The following is a 22,101-nucleotide window of genomic DNA, read 5'->3' as shown; positions in this document are numbered from 1 at the left end:
CAGGCTGTCATGCCATCTCTTGTAGCTAGTGTCTTTTTTCTGTTCTCCACCTCTAAGAACATTACAGTTAGGGTTGTGTTTCACTGTGTAGGCTAATATTTTAAACTTCTATTTATCATTTTTATGTTCTTATCTTCTCTTAAGTCTTAGCTTTCACATTCATTTTTATTTGTGATGCCAGTGTTGAGAGTTATTTCAGCTTTATCTTAGGGATGATTGCTAGAGTTTTATTCCCGTGGACATCTACTCTTACTGAATTCTTTGTGTTGATCACTGTCTTAACCATGCCTATGAAACACCACCTATAGAACATTCTGGAACAATTGCTCTGATTCATTGCATTTTCCTCCTTTGCTTTGTAGTACTGTCAGGGATGGAACCCAGGACCCCCTCTAGGCTAAGCAAACTCTGCCACTGAGTCATACATATCCTCAGCCTCTGCATTTTGTTTTTAAGGTTAATGACAGTGTGTGGCCCCGCCATGGTCTGTGAACCAGTCAGACACTTGCTGATTTTTTCTCCTTCCAAAGCGCAGCTGCCATCTTCTGCCTGGGTGCTGTGGAACGTCACAGATACGCCTGCTTATTAGTATGGATGTCCCTTGACCTTCACAGCTAGGTCTATCCTCTGCTCTGGACAATAGTGTTCTATTTCCTTTTTTATTTATTTTTTCGGTTCTGTTCATAGTGATCTAGCTGCATGGGCCCCTTTTGTATGATCTGTCTCCCAGCTTTCTCAGGGCTCCACTTCTCTCTCAGTATTCTTCCCTCTCCTCCTGGGGGTGCTTGCACATCAGGAATCTGGAGTAAGTGCTCTTGGCTTTGACTGCAGACAGGGACTCAGTGCTTGAGTCATTTGCTGAGCAGTGCGCTGAGTGTCTTATCTGCTCTATGTTCCTTCTTGAATTGGTAGAGTGAGGCTGAGAGCCATGTGCTTTGGTTATGCTTATCAAGTGGATTGGAGCAATGTGTGCCAGCCCTACTCTGCGCCATCCAGGTACTATCAGAGGGAGGCCTGGGTTCGAGTCCACCCCATTGTACAGCAGAGCCTGTGCCCTTGGTCATAGTTTTTTTCTGGAGTCATTCTTTTGTTTTCCTGTTTGTTTTTATTTTTCAAACTTATTTTTACTCATGTGTAGGTGTGTGTGTGTGTGTGTGTGTGTGTGTCTGTGTGTGTGTGTGTGTGTACATGCATCTGTGTTCATGCCTTCAGAAGTCAGAAGAGGACATCAGGTCCCTTTGAGTTGGAGTTACATTTGGTTTCAAGCTGCCAAGTATGGGTGTTGGGAATTGAACTCAGATCCTCTACAAGAGCAACAGGAGCTCTTAACCATTGAGCCGTCTCTCCCTCCCCTGTTTGCTTTTTGAGAGTTACTAGGTAGCCCATGTTGTCTTGGAGCTCACTGTGTGGTCAGAACTAGCCTCAATTCCCTAGCAGTCCTGCTGAGATTACAGGGTGACCACTGGAGCCAACTAAGCAGTCATTTTTTTCCAGTTTTTTCTTTGAGTTCTGTGGTCTCTGCTTGGATGTTTACAAATGCCTTTACAGGATTGATGGCTGCGTTTTGCGGCTTTCATCATGAATGCAGTCAGTGTTTGCCCACAGCAGGGAAAGCTGACTCCCCTGATCATCTTAGCTGTTCACCTCATTGCAGAATGCCATGTGGTTCTGCTACCAGGACACTGGCTAAAGAAGGGCATGTCACATGGTTCAGCCACCTGCGAGGCCACCCCAGACAGCCAGAGCCATCTGTAGATCCAGTGGGTATTCAACCCCACAACACTTCTCTGACTTGGTAAGCCACTGCACTGGGTGCCAACTGTTTTCCTCTGGCTTGCTGTTTGACTTGGCCACCATGCCAGGTACAAACTGTGCTCAAACTTGTCCTCCTTCCTGGAGCTGCCACCTGCTGTGTCAGGAACCGGCCCCCCTGTCTCCAGCCACTATTCTTATGATATACTAGCCATGTGATTCCTGGGGCTTCCCAGCATTGCTATACACACAGAGGGAGAGAGAGAACACTTACAGTATAGTACACTTACAGACACACCCAGATATACACACACAGTACAGTTACAGACACACCCAGACATACACACACACAGTGCACTTACAGACAGACAGACAGACAGATACACACACACACACACACACACACACACACACACACACACTGTGTAAACACACAGATCTACAAGAATAAGAGGATTCCTGCCTGGGCAACTTCTCTCCCCCAGCCTGGCTTACCTCCCTGGGCAGGCCTTGCTGATCTGGGAAGCTCTTTCCTAGCCAGTGAGGACAGCTAAGGTAGCCTCCATCTTCTTTCTTCAAACATTATGGCTTTCTTTTAGGTTTGGGTCACATGGATGGCATGGGCTCCTAGCTTCTCATGGGTGTTGCAGGCTGGCTGTCTTCTATAGGTTTCTCAGAGAAACATTCTAGATGTAGAAACATGAAAACTTAGCTTTTTCATCAATTTGGATATTTCTGGAAAGCAAGGGTTGAGAGGTTATGGATTCTTGCTGGCTAATATACTTATTGGTCCAGGTTACAAAGAGAAAGTCACTAAAAAGCATGTTATATCCTGCCCTTGGGTATGCACCAGGTCCTGCGGAATAAGACACCTTAATCTTGGGCTGTGGAGCATCAGACATAAGAGACTGTGTCTGGGATTTAAGCTACCCTCTGTGGATACTAAGGGACAGAGCCCTTACAACTAAACAACCTGCCAAGATCCTGTTTTCCTTCTCTATGGGAAACCACTTCTGTTGGTATCAGAATCATCTGTGTGGTCTTCTGAACTCTGCAGAAATGACAAGACTATGTGGGAAAGTGCTCTCTGAGCCACCAGTGCTCTGAGCAGCTCCCGTGGGCAGACGACTGCATGCCTTCCTCCCTGTATGTCTCTCTGCTCAGCTCCTCTCTGACTCCCCTAGCCAGGGTCTTAGGGTTATGGAAGTGAGGGTGGCCCAGACAAGGAGTCTTGCATGTCAGACTCAGCCAAGCAGCCAGGCCACCCTTCTGCAGAGCCTTCCTCAGCATCTACTGACCACCCATTCTGCCCAGCTTGAAGCTGGCACTGGGTCACGGAGTCTGCACCTCTGTTGTTGAGGAGACACCTAGACTGAACAGAAGCTGCCTTTCAATGTCATATGTCATGTGACAAGTTTCTCCAGCACTCTGACAGCACCTGCCACTCTAGAGTTGTCCTTATCCATTATTTCCTTCCTTGTTTGTGTGTGTGTGTGTTTGTGTACAAGTGTGTGTGCATGTGTGTGAGTGTGTGTATGCATATGTGTGTGTGAATGTGTGTGTGCTCAAAAGTGTGTGTATGTGTGAGTTCCTGTGTATGAATTCATGTGTGTGTGTTTGTGTATGTGCATGTATGTGAGTGCATGTGTGTGGGTATGTGAGCTTGAGTACTATATTCGAGTGTGGTATGTGTGAGTGTATGTGTGTGAGTGTGTGTGTGTGTGCGCACTCGTGTGTATGATAATATGTATGTGGGTGTACCTCTATTTAGGTATGCTTGCATGAGTCTGTGTATGATTGTGAGGGACAGAGATTAACATCAATCAGTTGTTTTGCTGTCCACTCTATTTGCTGAACCTATAGGTCACTGATTCAGCTAGTCTAGCCAGCCCCAGAGTTTCCTTGTCTCTGCTTTTGAAGGACTGGGATTGTAGGCTGCCATTCCTGTGAGGCATCTACATAGGTGTGGGGATCTGAACACTGGTCTTCATTCTTGCACAGCATGCATTTTACCCACTGAGCCATCTCCTCAGCCTGTGGTATTCATTTCTGCGATGTTAGCTGCTCTAGCTGACTCCTTCACACCTAGATGGCCAGGCCTCTGTGCATACGGAAGGGCATTTGCTTGGGACTGTCTTCCTCACTGTCTCCAGCAGGTCTATATCAGTGTTTTACTGGCACTGCCCAGGGAAGGTATCCCAGACTCTGGGAGACAAAGCCCCCACCCCCACAGCTTATAATAGGTACACCGGAATCTGGTAAATTAATTGGCATCACATTAGAGTTTACTGGTGTCTGCTATGAATGTTCCCGGAGGTGCTGGTCTTTTCTTTGGCCAAGATCATAAGCCATCAGGCCAGGAATGACTCTCTTCCCCCAGCTCCTTAGCTCCCTGCTCTGGGCACTCTTCTCTGGGCACACCTATGTTGATTGATTGGTATGGTGTTAAACTTTTGGCTTTTTGTGAGAAACTGTAGGAGCGCGATGAGCTTTACAGATCTGCCCAGTGCCTAAAATTGAACTACACACATAACTTACATGCACAGCTCATTTGGACTTGCCTTCTCCCTTCGTTCTTTCTCCAGCTCACGTTCGATGCCTACCAGGCTGGGCTTCTCCTCCCACATACCATAGTGCCTGCCTTGGCTGGCTGGGACCAGATTCCTGACCTTTGAGCCTTGGATCTCTGTGGGTAGTTTATTGTCACCCTGAATCCCTGTGAGGCCTTTCTAAGTATTCTACCGCTTTGCTTCTGCATTTTATTCATGGGATCTGCTTCGAGGTAGGGTAGAGAGGGGTGACGGGTCAACAGTGTCCTGGAAGGGTCTGGAAGGCCTTAGTCCACAGGCAGTCTCTGTAATCAGCCAGCCATGCCAGAGCCTACTATTGTTATGTGTGTTTTAGGGGCCCAGCTCACTACCAGGAGCAGTGGGGGATCTAAAGACATGATGAGTTTGTGAAGACAAGCAGCAGAGAATTTGGGTTAATAAACTCAGACTTATGTCCCAACTGCTTGGTTCAAATTTCCACCTTCTAGTGTTGACCTCAGGTGAATGATTTTTACTTCCTTAAGCTTGATGGCTCTGTAAACTTTTACAAGGTCTTTGAAGCATCAAATAAGATAATGCACGCAGAATGCTTTAGAATTGTGCCTCGTGCATTGTAGGTGAGCGATTAATCTTACTCTAAATACACCGCTGCTTCACCTCCACTGCTGTGTGCCAGGCACCAGCCAGGGGTTTTTGTCAGGGTCTGCTCATTCACTCCGTGTGGGAGGCCACTAAACGATAAAGGCAAAAAACTGCCTGTGAGAAACTTACCTGAGGTTCTGTGCTGAGAACTAGGGTTTAACCCAGGCAGTCCTCCTTTGCATTTGTACCTTTAGTAGCCTTGCTCTCTGGTCTTGGCATAAATACCAACCTGCAAGAAAGCTCCACATAGCTTCTTTCCCAGGCCCAGTCTCCTAATCTTTAAAATAAGGGTGCGATGGTAACTGCTGACTGTGGTCCTTAGAGGTGTTCATTGAGTTCTGTAGAGGGTTTCAAATGATGCCTGTCTCATGTTAAGCATTCAGCATCTAGCAGCTGTTTCCACAGAACTAGCTCCACACAGCTGATCAAAGCTGAAAGCTATCAGATGGCTCATACTAATAAGGTGGAAATTTTCTTTTATTGTACATGATAATTCTTTATGCTTAAGGGTACAGTGTGTTATTTTAGTATACATAAAGACATATATACATTGGTCAGATAGAGGTGATTTGCATATCCATCACCTTAACCATTGGTCACTCCCTTATGGAGGGGCATATTGAATATTTGGAATAGACAGTCCATTGCCACACTCTGTAGTCGCCATACCATGCAATAGAATACCACAGCACTGGCCAACAAATAAATGCTACAGATGTTTTATGAAAGAGGTCAGAATGTGGAGCTCAGAGGGAACTGAGTTAGGAGAGGTGGGGAAAGGGACACACTTGTGAGGGGTCCCTTATCTGAGAGAAAACAGAGAGCTGAAGGAATGTGTTTTAGAAGCAGAGTCTGAGGACACAGAGATGGGGAGAGGCCATGAGGGATCCTTATGGACTTTGCAGGTTTGGACCTATGAGCAGTCTCTGAAGGTCGTTATGGGTCAGAGTGGCTTCTTAGATCTACACTGCAGTAGCCCATCACTGGAGAGCAGAGCAGGAGCCACTGGAATGGTGGAGGTATTGGGGACCATGAGATGGTTGCTTCTTCCCTCCTTCTAAGTGGGGCTAGGATTATTCTGAGGTACTAGCCCTTGGGCCCTGGATGCATCCAGAGCTATGGGTTTGCTGCCTTCCAGCTGCTGTTTGTGTCATAAATGCCTGTCACACAAGGGACCTTAAAAATAACCCGGTGGCTAATAGCATTTCCCAAAATAACTGCTTGCGAAGTGCTTTCCTGGGCTGAGTGGCTACTAAAATTACAGCCCCTACCGGTGTGGATGGGGTAGTATGTGTGCATATGGTTTTTAAGCCTGTCTTTCCCAGAGTGAGGCCCACTCTTCACTGTGTTCTGTCCTCTGGTCCCTCTTTTCATTGCTCTGTGTCCTGGAATGGTGTCTTCTGGGTCGCCCTGCAGTTCCTTCTATCCTACAGCTCTTGGCAGATCGGAGCTGCTTGCCTCCGTGGCCTTGTCCTGCTTCAAGCAGCAGAGTTTTGAAGAATCTTGGAGGGTGGGGTGGCCTTATTGTGGCGCTGGCCTCATTCCTTGGTGTGCCAGGTAATAATAGCACGCCGTGGGGGGGGATCTCACTCACCGTGCTATCCAAGGGGGAAAGTGGGCCACAGAACAGTGTGGCGGCCCCACTCAAGGTGACCTAGTAACTGAAGGTGTGAACACTTGGAGTTTGAGAGGAGCTCCAGGAATTCTTCAGGGGGTCTCCCAGGCCAGTCCTTTGTGTCACCAGGCAACTGGGTCACTCATATCTCCAACTCTCCACTTGCTAATAACACCCAAGGGAATGTGGAATCCTATAAGGAAGTCCACAAAGCCGAGTGATGCTGCTGCTGAGAATTTGGGGTACAGGCCTAAGGTCACTTGAGGGTGGCAGCCAGTTTTCCCTGTAATCACTTATATCCAGAGAGGTGGGTTTGCATGGGGCATACTAAATGTAACTAGCACATTCATCATGAGGGTGCCTGCTCTAGCTTTGGCCCTGTAATAGGTACTAGTTACAAAAAGGTTGAAAGAATGTTTACAAGTTGGTGTATTGTTTGGACACCAAGCTTAGGATGCTATTTATGATCTACACTCAGCAGTTACTGTACTCTGAATTTTTATCTTTTTCCAGTAAATGGTATATGACATGAAATCTTCCCCATGATGCTGGGCAGCAGCCATGAGTCATAGCTCTTAGTGGGGCCCTTAGGTGACTCCATCATCTTTATTGTAACTTGCTCAATGTCTAGTGACTGATTTTAGTCCAGGGCTCTGACACTCTTCAGGTCCCATGTGCTTTAAGCTGTATTAATTACATGTGCCCCTCTGCTTAGTTTCTAGGGGAGTGTTCCCTGGATCATGTGTGATAGCCAGCTAGTTACTAACAAACTGGCTTCGTGTTAGACGGTTCTGCCCACGTGTGAGTGGATGAGTGTGTTCTGGCTAGATGAGCCCCCACTGCTTGGTACAAGACATGATATATCTTTTCTACATTATTTTACCGTATGATGGCTTTACTGAACCATGATTCTGTCACAAGTAGGGGGTATCTGTGTGTAGCATCCTCATGACAAGTGGGGTTCTTGGTGTGGAAAATGTGCCCTCAGCATGTCTGCTGGCCCTATATAGTTCTGGAGAGTAAAGCCTATGAGTTTTTACAAAGAATGGAGAACCAGGAAGTCCACTAGCCCCTGTTTCTCACAGAAGTTATATGTAAAGAACACATTGATGTAGTGGAAAAATCCTAGGTTCCAAAGTCAGGCAGGCTCTGTGACTTTAGGCAAAGATTTTACCCTCTCTAAACCTGTTTCTCCAACTGTTAAATGTAGTTTGTCATAGCATCAACCTCTTAGGGTTATTGGGAGGATTATGTGACCCCCATTGCCAGGCATGGACATAGCTGTAACAGCACCCTGCAAATAGTTGCTGGTATTGTCTCAATATTGTGAGCCCATGGAAGCTGGGTTTGAAGCATACATCATTGCCTTTCATCAAGGTGTTGGCAATTTCATTGAGTACTGCCAAGTAGTTACTGTGGTGAAGCTCTCAAAAAACCATGGGTCTATTTACTAGGCACTAGCTGGTCAGTTTTGGAAACCTGGATGAATAGAGGTACGCTTTGTACAGTTGTCATGTAATCAGACCTTGGTGATTCATATTCTGTATTAGGCTCATTGCAAGAGTTTTATAGGTAAAAGGAATCTTTCCCAGAAATCCATGTGTGCACATCAGGATATAGAGCCACTCCATGCAAGGGTTCTTAAACAGGAGCAATGATCACATGACATATTTGATACAGTTGAGTGGAGTGCTCCTGGCATCTAATGGATGAGAAAATAGGGATGCTGTTCACTGCTCCATCATGTTGAGACAGCTGCCATCCTAAAGGACTGCCTGAACCAAATAGCCCCAGTGCTGGGATAGACTGTCTACCCAAGTCCAACGATGGAGAGTAGACCCCTAAAGGAAGAAAATTGACTTGTCAAGATGGCAAGCCAGGGCTAGGATGCAAAGTTAAATCTGAATACCTGAGGTCAGAACTTCTTTTGTTTCTAGAAGCCTTTGTCCCATTGTGGAAGAAAAAAACAAAACAAAACAAAACCCAAACTATCGTTACATTCATGAGGTCTTACTCTAGGCCATTGTCCAGGCATTTTCTCTCAAGCTTTTCTGAGTTCTGCTTTGAGACGTCCAGGTCTTACTGTTCTGTGCTTGCTAATAGAATACAGTTTGTAGGTCGAGCAGATGAAATAGAGGATGGCTTTGTTTCATTTGGGTTTCACATAAGATGTCTGTCTTCTTTTGTTGTTGAAGTGATGGGTGGTGGCAATGAGAAGTGAGTAGTCACCAGGGCGCTGGGTTGGCAGGTGCCTAGGGGAGGAGCTGGCCATCTACATGGGGTGAAATGGTCTGTAAACTGAGAGGGTGGTGAGCAGTCCCTTTTTGTAACTGGAGGATAGTTCAAGTGAAGTGTCAGCAAGTGACCTATGTCCCTGGAACAGAGAGCAGGCAGAAGTCATGGCAATTCTTTTGCTGAACTAGGAGCAGAGTGTCCTCTCTTGCTGGCTTCCAGGCCCTGGGGCCTGAGAAACACCTTCCAGGATTGGGCTGCTGTCCCTGTGTGGCCCTTGAGATTGGTGCTTGCTGCAGGATACAGAGCTGGGCAGCAGTACCTAGCTCAGAAGGTGAGGACAGAGTAGGGTGATACTCCCTCTGAGATCAAGACAGCTCCTGCTGGCCAACAGGAGCCCCACCCTTCTTGCCTGGCCCTCTGCATGCCTTGCTTCCTCAGCAGCCCAGAAAATAGGCTTCAAGTGGCAGTCAGGCCCCAGCAGCTACTTCCCCTGCACACGTTAACAGTCCAGGCAGCAAGGTGCTCCCCACCAGGGACGTCACGTCTGTAGCCACACCCGGAGAACAGCTATCTGTAAGTCCTAGCCAGGTAGCATTTCTTCCTGTTTGCTTAGAGATTCTTTTAGAGGGGTTTTGTACTAAACGCTACTCAACATTCTAAAATGCACAAGATTGCTGCTTGGCGGATTCAGCATGCTACATACCATCTTTGAGTATCCACCTGATGTCCAGTGTGTGACTGTCATTGACCATTATGGAGTAGATGTTCAAAAGAATTTGCTGAGGGAGTGCCTGCAGAAGTTGCACATTTTAAAGGAAGTGTCTTACAGTACAGGACAACAGTACTGGCTCTGAAGTCTAAGTGGGCACCTACACTGTTGGGAGGCCATGCTTAAACACACAGAACCACCCTGGCCTCAGGACTCTCCGAACCACAGATTCTGGGGTAGGGTCTAAGATCTGAGCATTTCTATCTACTCTGCATATATTGCTACTGCTCTAGGGCCACACTTTGAGAATGACTGACTTAAGTTATTGCTCTTTTGCAAATGTCTTATACTTCAGGTTTGCTATTATTAAAATATTCATTACTTAGATTTTTAAAAATCTTCACAGTATACCCATTGTGTCTCTTGTACTACATTGTGATACCAAATTCACAAGAGTGGCCCCAACAGAGAACTGCACATTGAAAAGGATTTCAGAGTCTAGTGGTACACACTTACAATCTCAGCACTTAGGAGGTGAACTCAGGGGATCAGGTATTCAAGGCTAGCGTTGGCTATGTGATTTGAGGCCAGGCTAGGCTACATGAGATACTATTTAAAAAAATAAAAACTAAAAACAAACAAACAAAAAACCTCAACCTCCCCTCCCCCAAATTCTCACCTGATTTAACTGCTTTTACTAGGGATTTGTGTTGAAGATGCAACACAAAGTTGAAATGTGCAATGAGGAGGCAGTGGGGGAATCCTCTGATGGATAGTGAGATCTCCTCATGTCTATCCCCATGTTTGTCTCCCATGCAGCACATCTCTGCAGTTGATCCATGAGGCTGAAATGAATGCTTAATAGTGGGATTTCAGCCATTGAATTCTATTACATTTGTCTAATTCTAGCACTTATAAGGAGCGGACCCTCCCTGAACTCCACCTCCTGCCTCAGGTAGCACCAGTATGCTACCTGAGGTTTGGGGTGACATTTTACATACGGGCTTTTTGAGACCTGCCTCTTTGCTCTAAGAGGGTTCTTTTCCAAGAGTCTTAAGTCATCCTGAGCTAATGTTTACCTAGGAAATTGTCATGGTCTAAGGGGACAGTTCCTGAAGCAGATTTCTGTCCCGAGGCATGGGCTAGGGAGCCAGCAAAGCCCCTCTGACTTGAGGGGGCACTGAGTTTTAGTTGGAAGCTGAAGGCATTCTTGTCTGAACAGAGCAGGGGAAACTCTCAGGCTTGGCCTGAGGTGAAGGTTGGCTTTCCCTCACTCTCTTCTCACATTTCTCATTGGCTGGCTTTGGGAGTGACAAGCGGGAGCAGGACTCAGTGTGCTATACTGATTTTAATGGCTCGCTGGCTTAAAACTTCTGGGTTTCGAGCATTGTCCTTTTATAATACTCCTGGTTTGTGAACAGATGGAAGAGGGCAAGAGAGGTTACGAACAATGAAGCTTTATGGAACATGATCTCTAAGACACGGTGTCAAATTGTTTGTATGGAATGCTTCCTTCAGTTTCTAGAAAAACTTGCAAATCAGGTGGGCTTGGTTTCATGTTACAGACAAGCACACTGAGGCTCTGGGATTTGAGAGGGGCAGCGAGAGGTTGGATTCTGACAGAGAGTTCTAGTCTGCTGCCGTGGATGGGGGCAGGAGGCGGAGGGTTTGCAGGTGAGGTAGAAGAGACTTTGTGGCCCATTCGTACCATCTCTGCCTCCTGCATCCCAGCTTCCTTTCGGCCATCCATCCTGGCCCATTCTGCCTGCCTTATGTCCTCTTTTCAGCATCTGTTTTTATCTGATGTTGACATTTGATGTACTAGATGGCGTATTTTTATTGTTATGTCTGTTCTATCTTGGTAGGATTACATCACCCTTGAGAACAGTGTTTGGCTCCAGCCACCCTCCAACTCTCTTTGAATTACCTTACAGCAGGGGTTAGGGTCACAGTGGAGCTGATAAACACTCCATCACCTGGACCTTGCTGGGTACATGCATTACCAATTGTTCCAGCTGGCTCTGGGCTGCCAGGGTTTTAACATCCAAAGTCTGACATACTGGAAGACCCCTCAGTACTGGGTAACCTAAACCAGATGGCCACTACCTCATTTGGCAGTAAGGATGCCAGTGTCCTGGTCCACATGGTATTCTCTGAACATCATCTATTCTTACTGGAGGAGATCCCAGGAACTACTCTTTAATCCCTGATTCGATGTTCCTTTCTCCATGCCCTCTGGAAGCAAGGGCTCTATCTCCCGCTGTCTGCCTTTAGATGACTGACAGGTTTTTGGAGGCAGCTGCCATCTTTCAGGACACCTTTCTGCTTCTCATCCTCCTTGGAGAGATGATCCCATAATAAGGGAAAGTTGACTCAAGAATTGTAAATGCAATCACTTGATTGGACCTCACAGCAGAGGTCAAGATCATGGTAGGGCTGAAAAACAGTCATCCAGACCTTGCTAGGTCCATGTCCACACTTGAAGTTACCAGTTGTACCAGCTGTCCTGGGGCTTCCAAGGTTTAGCATCCAGTGTCTGGCTTCCTGAGAAACCTGTCAATTCTGAGTGAGCCTTACACTGGCGTCATCTTTCCTCCAGGGGCTTAACTAACAAAGAAGAAATTGCTTTTCCTCAATCCTACAACCCAGAGATGTTGGTCCCCAGGGGCAAGAGGCAGTTCACAGGCTGTCACAGCCAGCCCTTAGAAATGGCAGCACTGAATTCTAGACTAGCATTCTCCAAAAACAGGCTGTACAAGGCTATCTTTTGGAACATAGAAAGGAAGTATTGAGCTATCAATTGTATTTCCCATCATCCTTTTAAATGAGTATTTCTGTGTGCACCGATCATTGTATGTGCTTTGGCACAATGTGACACATGCTGGGCATATGCAGACAAACGTGATACTCATATGTGATAGGCATATGTGATACTCATATATGTTTAACAATAGCATTCCCTGTTCTTTCCAACATCATGTTGTAATGGTAATCAATTGGCTTGGTTGGAGAGAGTGGACATTACACCCCCTTCTAGGAGAATGGAGTGAGTTTAGTATGATTCACACATCCCCAGGCTGGCACTTAGAGCATCTGGTGTTCAAATGTCATGTATGGATGCTATTTAAGGGAGTGTCATCTTGTGGACCAGAGAGGGAACTACTTGCAGTCATACTCTTCCACACCTCCCTACCTCGATTTTCACGCCAGCCACTGAGTGACAGGAACAGGGTAGAACCGGCAGAAGTTCTGCAAGTAGGGGTCCTTCCCTGGGGTCATGAACACTGATTATGAACTCATTGTCCCTGTAGGCCCCCAGGTCAGCTGTCCAGAGACTCTGGTGGGCAGTGTGGACTGCATCCTTTGACAACCATTCTTCCAGGTGGTTATAATGGACACCATGATGAAAACCATTCTGGTAGATACTTAGGGAGGAGTAGGGTTAACATTGGTTCTGCCTTCTGCTATTTCTGTGGCCTTCTAAGTTCCTAGGTCCTTCAATGTTGATTTCCTCATCTGACAAACAGTTAGTACACCTCTCTACTAACTTTCATGTAAGGCTCAAAACAGGAGCTAACTGGTATAAAGTCCTTAGATCAGGCAGGGCACAGAGGAAGTGCCAGGTGCCTTGGTTAGTGTGATTATTCCTTCGTTATAACAGGCGCCTTTTAAAGGAAGGCCCAGAAATGTCCGCTTTCCCTGTTCTTCCCTTGTTGACCTCTGTGACCTTCCAGGTCTCCTTGCCTAGAAAATAGGAGTAACACCACCCACTGAACAGGATCAGATAGGATCCTTAAAGCACCCTGTACTTAAAATACAAAAACAAAAAACAATCAAATATGAAAAAATAATAAGGTCATTTATGAAGTATTTTCTGCCATGCTTTCTCTAGAAAATTCAACCTCTCTGTCTAAACAGTAAATGAGGCTGGAGAGAAAAGAAGTTCTGGTAGGCTGGATCTGCAAGCAGGACTCAGAACTTTTCTGTCCCATGCGTCACATTCTTCCGTCCCTATGGCATTTCTCTTCCTTCTGGCCCTGGTCATCTTAGGCCATGTCCTCAGTAGTCCCTAAAATGTCACATACCATTCAAGAAAAGCCCTTTTGGTTTCCAGGATGAAAGGATGGTGATGGTGTCTCATTCTGTCCATTAGCTGTTATGATAATTGCTTAGGCTGTGGTGCCAAGACAGCAAATAAATTGCCTGCTCTCTTTGACATCCCAGTGCTGTTTTTACAACACGAATTGTCCCTGTGCGGAGATAATCCTTGCTCGTAATTTCACCAGCCTCTTAAGTGAGGAAAATGGGCAAACAGCTTTCCCTCTCCACTCACCATCCCCAGTCTTTCCATAGCAGGTTTCAATGGCTAAAGGTCCATCTCCAGCAAATGGTCCAGATTTGACAGTTCTGGCTTCTGGAAGGCTGCTGTCAGATTGTTGTCTGGGCGTTGAGTCCAGAGAGCCTGGCAGGTGAGCACAAGGCAGAGACAAGATGGGGAGTTGGAGGCAAGAGAATCATGACTTTTCTTGAGGATGGGAGCACCTGGCTCCCACCTTACACATACCCACCTCCACAAGCCTGCCTTACACACATCTGACCCCATAGCACATCTGCCTCCTCAACAACCTGTCTCCACAGGCTTGTGCTGATGAAGGGGGTACTCCTACCACTATTATGTCTCCCCATTAAGTTGCTGATGACTAGGGATGGGGCAAAATGAAGTGAGGTCTGTAGGGGCATTTCTATACTTTGCTAGAAAGCTGCTTCTGCATCTGTTTCCTGGAAGGGACGGAGGTTAACAGGGGAAGGAGGGTTAGAGCAGAGAGACTGCTCTTAAACTGTTTGGCTTCTGGATGATTAAAAGGACGTTAAAGCTGAAATGTGTGCTGACTGCTGCTGTGAGAGTCTCTTCTGTAGCTCCCTTCAAACCCTGAGACAAACTGTCTGGGTGGATGTTGATCAGACTCTTAGATACCAGCTGTACCATGGTAGACAGAGTAGGAAGGAGAGAGAGAGAGAGAGAGAGAGAGAGAGAGAGAGAGAGAGAGAGAGAGGAAAGGGAGGGGTGGGGGAGAGACAGAGAGAGAAAGGAAGAGAGAGGGTGGATACAGGCTGGGCTGTAACATGGTAGAGTAGGAAAAGGGGAAGACGGAGGAGGGAGAAAGTGGCAGACACATATGCACAGACACATGCACATGCTTACACACACAGGATTAGGTTGTATGTTTCAAGAGTTGAATTTTGAGGTAGGAAAGACAGAAATTGCTCTAATTTAATTTGGGGACTAATAAAAGGGCTGAGGCTTCTGCCAGAGAGCAGGTCTGTGTGGCTCCAAATTCTTCCTGTTTGACTCCCAGAAGTCAGAAGAAACTCTTGACCAGTAAGGAAGAACTTTGGTGGCTGGGATGTATGCCACAGGAAGGGCATGGGTGGCCCCCAAAGGACAGGAACTCCTTCCCTTTGTGTTTTTTAAGCACATTCTTGTGCCCAGGTGGCGGACAGGGGGAGAAGGCTATGTTCTCTTCCTGAAGAGGGGATGTTTGCGGGGCTTGGGTCTGTGGTCTGTGGTCTGTGATGGCCCCAGTTTTCTGTTCCCAGGTTATAGAGGAGGCACCCTCTGTAACCTGTAGCTCTGTATCCCAGCAACAGTGTTTCATCCTAGGGAAACATGTGGCATGGAGCAGAGCCTCCTCATGCATCAGCTTTTGGCATTTGGGGGCAGCCACTTATCTGTCCCAGGGATGGTGGGAGCCTCCCTCAGAGCTCTTCTCTCCACTCACTGGAACCATAAAAAATTAAACTGCGGGCTTATCAAATATTAAATCTGTCTGATGAATGACTCCTTGCAGATTCTTATGAATTCTTTGCTTTGATTAAATAAAACTGAAGGATGGGAACCGTCTAACCAGCAGTTTAGCAAAAGACAACTCAGGGCAGCCATTCTGCCTGGCCTCAGGTTCTGAGTCCCATAGAATGACCAGGCTCACAATTGCTTCTGAGGCTCTTGATACTTTGAGTTTTGTTGAACAATGTAGTTCTCAGAACAATAGCCCCTTAATGGTTTAACAAAACACTGTCTCAGTAGATCCCAACTCCAGTGTTCTCAGCCTCTGGTAATCCCCCGATCTTCATTTTCTAACCTATCAAATAGAAGTACTAATGACCATACCACCTTACCTGTGTGATTATTGCACGAAAACCATATCACATGACTAGCATCTGGCACCAAGAAGGTTCTAAGCCATTGCTAACACCACTGTTGACCTTCTTTCCAAAATATTGGGGGTAAACTGAGCTTCACTCTGGGCTCCGCCTGATCCACTGACAAGCGTGCAAGTGCCTTCATTTATTTATTAATTTAAGGTTCTTGGGCTCCTTCCTTAATGAGACTTAAGAAGTATAAAAGGTCACTTCTTACACTGAAGGAAAATGTGCTCTTATCAGAAGAGCATCAGGTATGTGTATTATCATGTGTTCGTCACACAGGTTCAAAATGTTGGAGAACTGTGGGCAGGCAGGGTCCTTGGGGAAGGCAGGAGGGGAAACCTGCACAGGGTAGGCGATGGCCTAGAGCCTGTGGAAAATCTGTAGAATCCAAAAGAATTTAGATTACATTGCTTTATGTAGTCTTTCTTCCCCATGCAGCATGTTGGAGCATGCTCAGACCTAAAGGATGTCATCATGAATAATGTGTCTTCTCCCAGGCCCACTTCTGTTGCATTTTTTTTTTCTCAGAGAGTGGACGGTTTCCTTTGTTGCACGGTGCTTTAATCTCCTCACAAAGTAAACAAGCCCCTCCTGGATACCCTGAGCTCACCTGGAATTACATGGTTCTGCTGAGCTTGCTGGAGGTCCCGTATGTGGCAGGTTCAGACCACAGGTTTGTGACTTGGATTTGCCCGCAGGAGCCCTGGTTCACTGTGCCAGACTCTCAATTGCAGATTAGCAGCTGGAATAGAATCACTGAAGCCAATCGGGAGTCCACGTGGTCAGACTCTTCCTGTCTCTGGCCTGTAGCCAGCCCAGGTCCAGTGGGAAGTAAGAGACACACCCTGATATCTCAGTGCCCTCCAGTTTATTGGCCAGTAGCTCATCACACACCACAGCTGATGCACATTAGTGTCCTGGCTGGCAAGGTCAATGGGCCCCCTGCAGCTTCTGTGTTAATTTTCAGGCCACGATGCCCATAGGACCATTGTCATCTGTACCCTCCTCAATCAGCTAATCAATGAGCACGTGTCCCTGAGATCCCAGGTGGCAGGCTTTGAGAAATCTCCAGGTGGCTCCGTAGGAAGCCTGAGGAATTCTAAGGTATGATCAGTGTGGCAGAAGGAAGCAAGAGAGAGACAGGAGGACGTGAAAGGTTAACCATGTCCTGGTAGGGAAGACAAGACCCTTAGAGAACAAGTCAGAAAATGTTGTATGCAGTGTCAGCTCAGCAGGAGGGCATGAAGTGGCTTTTGTCCATGGTGAACAGCCAGAGGGAAGAGTGAAGAGTTGAGGTCAGTGTGCCAGTGTGCAGCTTCTGAATCTGGTGGCAAATTTGGCACCTTTGTTATCTGTATTGATCTCAAGTGGTCTTAGTCTCCAGTTGTCTCAAAAAGGCCCAGCAGTGTCTGCCTCAGAGGTGTGTTAAGGATTTAATGGCACAGTTTGTACAGAGGACAAAGAATTGCCTGGCAGAGGCACTACTGTACTTCATCTCTGTTGTCTACAAGGATGAGAGAGTCTTTCAGGGGGTGCTTGAGTTGCAGGCTAAGCCATGTCTTGTCTCACTCATTCAACCCGACACAAGCAAGAGTACTTTTGGAAAAGGGAACCTCAGTTGAGAAAATGACCCCTCCAGATTGGCCTGTAGACTAGCTTGGGGTTTCTTATCATGACTAATAATTGATGTGAGAAGGCCTGGCCCTTTGTGGATGATGCCACCCCTGGGCTGACAGTCCTGGGTGCTATAAGAAAGGAGGCTGCATAAGCCATGACCCAGGAAACCAGTAAGCAGCACCCTTCCATGGCCTCTGCTTCAGCTCCTGCCTCTAGGTTCCTGCCCTGCTTGAGTTCCTGTCCTGAGTTCCTTCTGTGACAGACTGTGATGTGAAGCTCTAAGGCAGAGTAAGTCCTTTCCAAGTTGCTTATCATGTGTTTTATTAGAGCAATAGAAACTCTAAGATACTAATATTCTGGGTAAGGTAAGGATGAAGGCTTTAGGAAGGTGAGATTGAATGTTCTCTGATCCTTCCTTACATACATTTTATTAGCCACTTGCTGTTTGCCTAGTACTGGGCTGGTCCTCAGCACCAGGGGCCTGTGTCTACACTGTGGTCAGCATCTCTGTGACCAGCTGCACTACACAGATAAAAGCAAATGATCTGTCTCCTTATGAACATCAACAAGGATGACTGATGTTTATCCACATTCTTTTCTGTTTCTTATGACTGTCCCATTATTTCCAAAGGTCCTGTGGGCACACTGGAAACCTCTCACAGGAACAGAGTAATGCAAAGAAGCAGAAATAATTCCTCCACAGTCATAGAAGAAACAGCTACCATTGTTCATATTTTTGCTTTATTTTTTTTCTCCACATTATTACTGTGTAGTTTTCTTTGTAATGATGAGATCCTAGAGTGCATGAAATTTGGTGTTTTGCCTTTTCCATTGACATCATCTGTTAAGCATCTCTGTCACTGAGACTCTATCAACATTTTGAGATGCTAATATGCTATATGGGTACTCATCTCTTTCCTTTATTATTGCTTTTTAGTGTTTGGGGATTCTTTTGTGGCTGTTATGATTGTTAATGCACTATCTTTTTCCAGAGTTATACCCATTGTCCTGTTGGTTCCTTGTAATCCTGAGTATATTCAGTGTGCATGAAGGTGTGCTTTTTACTCTAAGAAAAATACTTTGTTGATATTCTCCTTGGCATTGAGACATGGACTGTGCAGCCATTTAACATAGCAAAATAGATCATAACTGTACAGAGGTGAGATTTAACATGCACAGTTTTGCAGTGCTGCTGTCTCTATTAAACATCCTTGGCTTATAGGAGGTGGGCATTTGCATTTGTTCTCCAGCTCCATTTCCACATCTATGTTGGCTTAGTAGGTTTTGGAGCTCCCCCCTCCCCATGTCTGTGGTTCTGACTACAAAATGTAGGATCCATCGCTCGAGGATCCCTGTACTCCAGTGACTCACCCAGGCTGTTTGTTTGTAGCATTCCTGGGGCACAGATGATGTTGTGGATGGGCTTGGACACAGTCTGTTCCCCTTTCCTCTCAGTCAGGATCAGAGTGTTTATTTGCTCAGCTTTTCTTTTCCATGGGGTTGACTGCAACGGGTCTGCTGGCAATTGGTACAGACATCTCTTAATTTTATAAAATCATGAGCAGAACAATTAAGGAAAGACAGACGCTGCACTGAATCCTGATTTGCCAAGTGAGACTTACATTTTAAAATACAAACAGTTACTATTTGGATGAATAGAGGAACTCCTGTTATGTTAAGCTTTAATTAAGCTCAGAGAACATATTGTCCTGAGAAGAGATAAAGGCAGGAAGTAGAAAAGACTTAAAAAAATAGGATTCAAGGTTCCATGGCATTTGGTATATGAAGGAATGTATTTAGCTGTGGTGGTTCTGTATAATAGTGGCCAGCAACTGTGAGGCTAAGCTGATGAGCCCAGATTTGCATATTGTTGTTCGCAGCTCATAAATAGCATGCTTGAGACCACCTGACACATATCAACAGGGGCAGAGGGACAGCTCATTTTTCCAAAAATAGCAATTTCTTGCTAGAGCTGTGTCTGGCTTTGCTGGGTGAAACAACTTAATTGTAATCGTTCTCACAGAAGGGATCTGTGTCAGGGGACTGGTCAGTACATCTCACTCTTATGACCAGAGGGTTCAAGACATACTGTAAAGGCATAGAGTCAGGAGTGTGGGAATGTCATCTGCCTAGGCCATAAATGACCAACCATCATTCTCCTATTCCTTGATCACAACAGACATCCTTCATTCATCTCTCTTTCTGACTAAGCCAGGATGTAAGCCCTAAATCCTTTTTAAACACATTGCTTTCGCAACAGTTATTCGCCAGAGCCCATTTGCTCACAGAGTGAAATTTTCTTGCCATTGTAGGCATTAGAGATGTTATTTTGACCATATCTTATGGAAAAATAGGTCACCTTCTAGAAGCCACTTTGGCAAGCACAGCCATGATAAAAGTTTTTCCTACATGCTTGTCTAAAGAGCTGGGTGTAATCGAAGGTTCATGTGTGTGAAAAACACAAGTGCTCTTTCTCCTTGCAGCCAGCTGAGTCTCCATGGATCATGGGATGGTGATGCGTTATGTCATTTGTTCTTCCTAGAAAGCCTGTTGTGTTTACCAAGTGTTTTTTTGTAGTACTATCTATAGTATCTAAAAGGTGGGGATAGTCTGTGACTGGTCGTAGAGGCCAAGGCCAGACATGTTGACCTATGGGACACATGCCACACAGCACAAAGCTCTTCTTGAGACAGTAAAGAATCTATGAACTCTGGTCTCCTGTGAGTTCCTAGAGGGTGGGACCATGGCTTAGTTGATTTTGTATCTTCCACTACTTCAATCTCAAGTACTCTGATTAATGGCTAAGAAATGCCTGAGAAGGCATCAATGACCCACAAGTCAGCAGAAGATTCATTCATTGAGCGCCAGGCACTAGAGCAACAGCTAATGACATCATTAGTCCATGGAGATGTTTTCTTCCTCACAGGGAAGCCAATCTTTATATCCTTACAGACATCTCAGGACAGAAACCATGAGGACCTCTACGTAGCTTCTCATTTGGGTTCAGAGCTGCCTGCATCCTGGAATTCCTGTTCAGAAGGCTCTTGTTGGGGAACAAGAGGAGGGTTCTTAGAGAGCAGGGACTCCCTCCCGCCCCACCTCCACGCCAATGTTGGGCCGACCTAGGGCAAGGTCACAGAACTAGCAGTAAGGAATGGGGCTTACAAACGGGATGGATTCATTTGGGACTGTAAGGAGGAGCGGAAGCGGAACAGATGCTGTTCCCTGCTCCCTTTCTGAGGCTATCTTGGTTTTCTGGCTTACCCTATATTGCTGTTGGGGGTGGCCTTTTGACATGTGCTAATTATAAATTGTCCTTTGGTTCATTTGAGAGTTCTAATAATTAGAATTTCTAATTTCAGCCTTTTGAGCGGCTCCCAGAAGCCTCATCCTGGGAGGGCAGCACTAAGTCCATTTGCTTTCTTGCCCAGAGCAGGAGGCCCGTGTCGCATGTAGAGAAGAAGGCTCCATGTTCATGAGTGGGGTACACGTGTCTCCTTGCAGCCCCAGTACAGGTATGCCAGGAGACCTTGCTCTCAGCATTTGTACACTGTTAAAGAGGAATGTTTTCAACTCAAAAACTACAAAGCAGGGAGTGAATAGAAGGAGCCTGGCCCTCCCCTGCCAGAGGCTTGCTGAGGCCCCTGAGCAAGTGACATTTTGGGCCTCGGTTTCCTGGCCAAACACCGGGGTCATCAGATCTATGATTGCCAAGAGCTGTTTCAATTCGGAGATTATTTCAACCCACCAAATGTTCAAGTTGTGTGTTCTGGGTCATCACGTTGTGACTTTGCCAATGCTGACTGCCTGGCTTCCATGATTTGGTAACGAGATATTAAATATCTTTGTTCTAGGTCAAGGTAAGATTCAAAGGTATTTTTTTTCTTTTCCTATCCAACTTCATTATTTTGCTTAGCTTCCCCCAGCTGTAGTACCTTCGTCATCTGTAAAATGGGCATTGCGACTCCCGAGAGACAGTATTGGTGAACAATCTGTGTGAGAAATACAGTGCTAAGCTTATGAGTTGACCTTCTGAGTGTCACTGTAGCCGTCCCTGACACTGCCAAAAGGGGCTCATTGCAGTATCTTCACTGCCTCCCTTGGGATGCCACAATGCTGCATTATCTCTAAGAGTGTAGCAGTTTGTGATGGACTGACGAGGGCCACGCCAACCCCACCTTCATCTGAAGGCTTATCCTGCTTTCTGGGGATTCCATCGGGTGTGGAGTCCCGAGAAACCACTAGACACCCACTATTCCTCCTGTCTACCTGAAATGGCAAAGGTTGCTTTACAGTTACAAAACTCTGACATTCTGGATAGCTTGTTTATACCTGTGCTTCAGGGTCATGGCCAGACAGGGAGGAGTGTGGCTAGGAACTGATTCTACTAGCTCATTGAAACAGTCATGAAGCAACGGTGGCCTATCAGTGTCCCACTCTCTGCCACAGGGTGTCTCCCATCCTGGTTCGTGTGTCACAGCTGACTCTTGCTACTGAGCCTTGAAGCCTTAGAACTTGAAGTGTGGAAGGATCCGAGGAGGAGGGAGTATCTTAGGAGTCATTCTGTTCAACTGTTCTGGCTAACTCGTGAGGCGATGGGAACTAAGATGCATGTGTTTTAAGGACCACCAACCTTGTGAACCTACCAGCTCTCCTGACTGGGGTACAATGACCTTTCTGCTCTATACCCCTGGACTCTCTTTTCCCTGGAATCACCTCAGGGAGTCACACACAAATTAAAGAGAGTACCAGGTCTCCGTTTTTCTTGGTTGGTA

General features: G+C 46.2%; 1 protein-coding gene across 32 annotated transcripts in view; it reads left to right on the top strand.

Annotated features, from left to right (window-relative positions):
- The window catches only part of Kcnma1 (potassium calcium-activated channel subfamily M alpha 1), a 695,343-nt gene that overhangs the window by 114,772 nt on the left and 558,470 nt on the right, over window positions 1–22,101 (top strand). The gene's annotated exons all lie outside the window — the stretch shown is intronic.

The sequence above is a fragment of the Meriones unguiculatus genome, chromosome 4 (genome assembly GCF_030254825.1).
Source record: "Meriones unguiculatus strain TT.TT164.6M chromosome 4, Bangor_MerUng_6.1, whole genome shotgun sequence".
NCBI lineage: Eukaryota > Metazoa > Chordata > Mammalia > Rodentia > Muridae > Meriones > Meriones unguiculatus.
The sequence above is the reverse complement of the archived record's forward strand: the minus strand, read 5'-3'. Positions and strand labels throughout refer to the sequence as shown.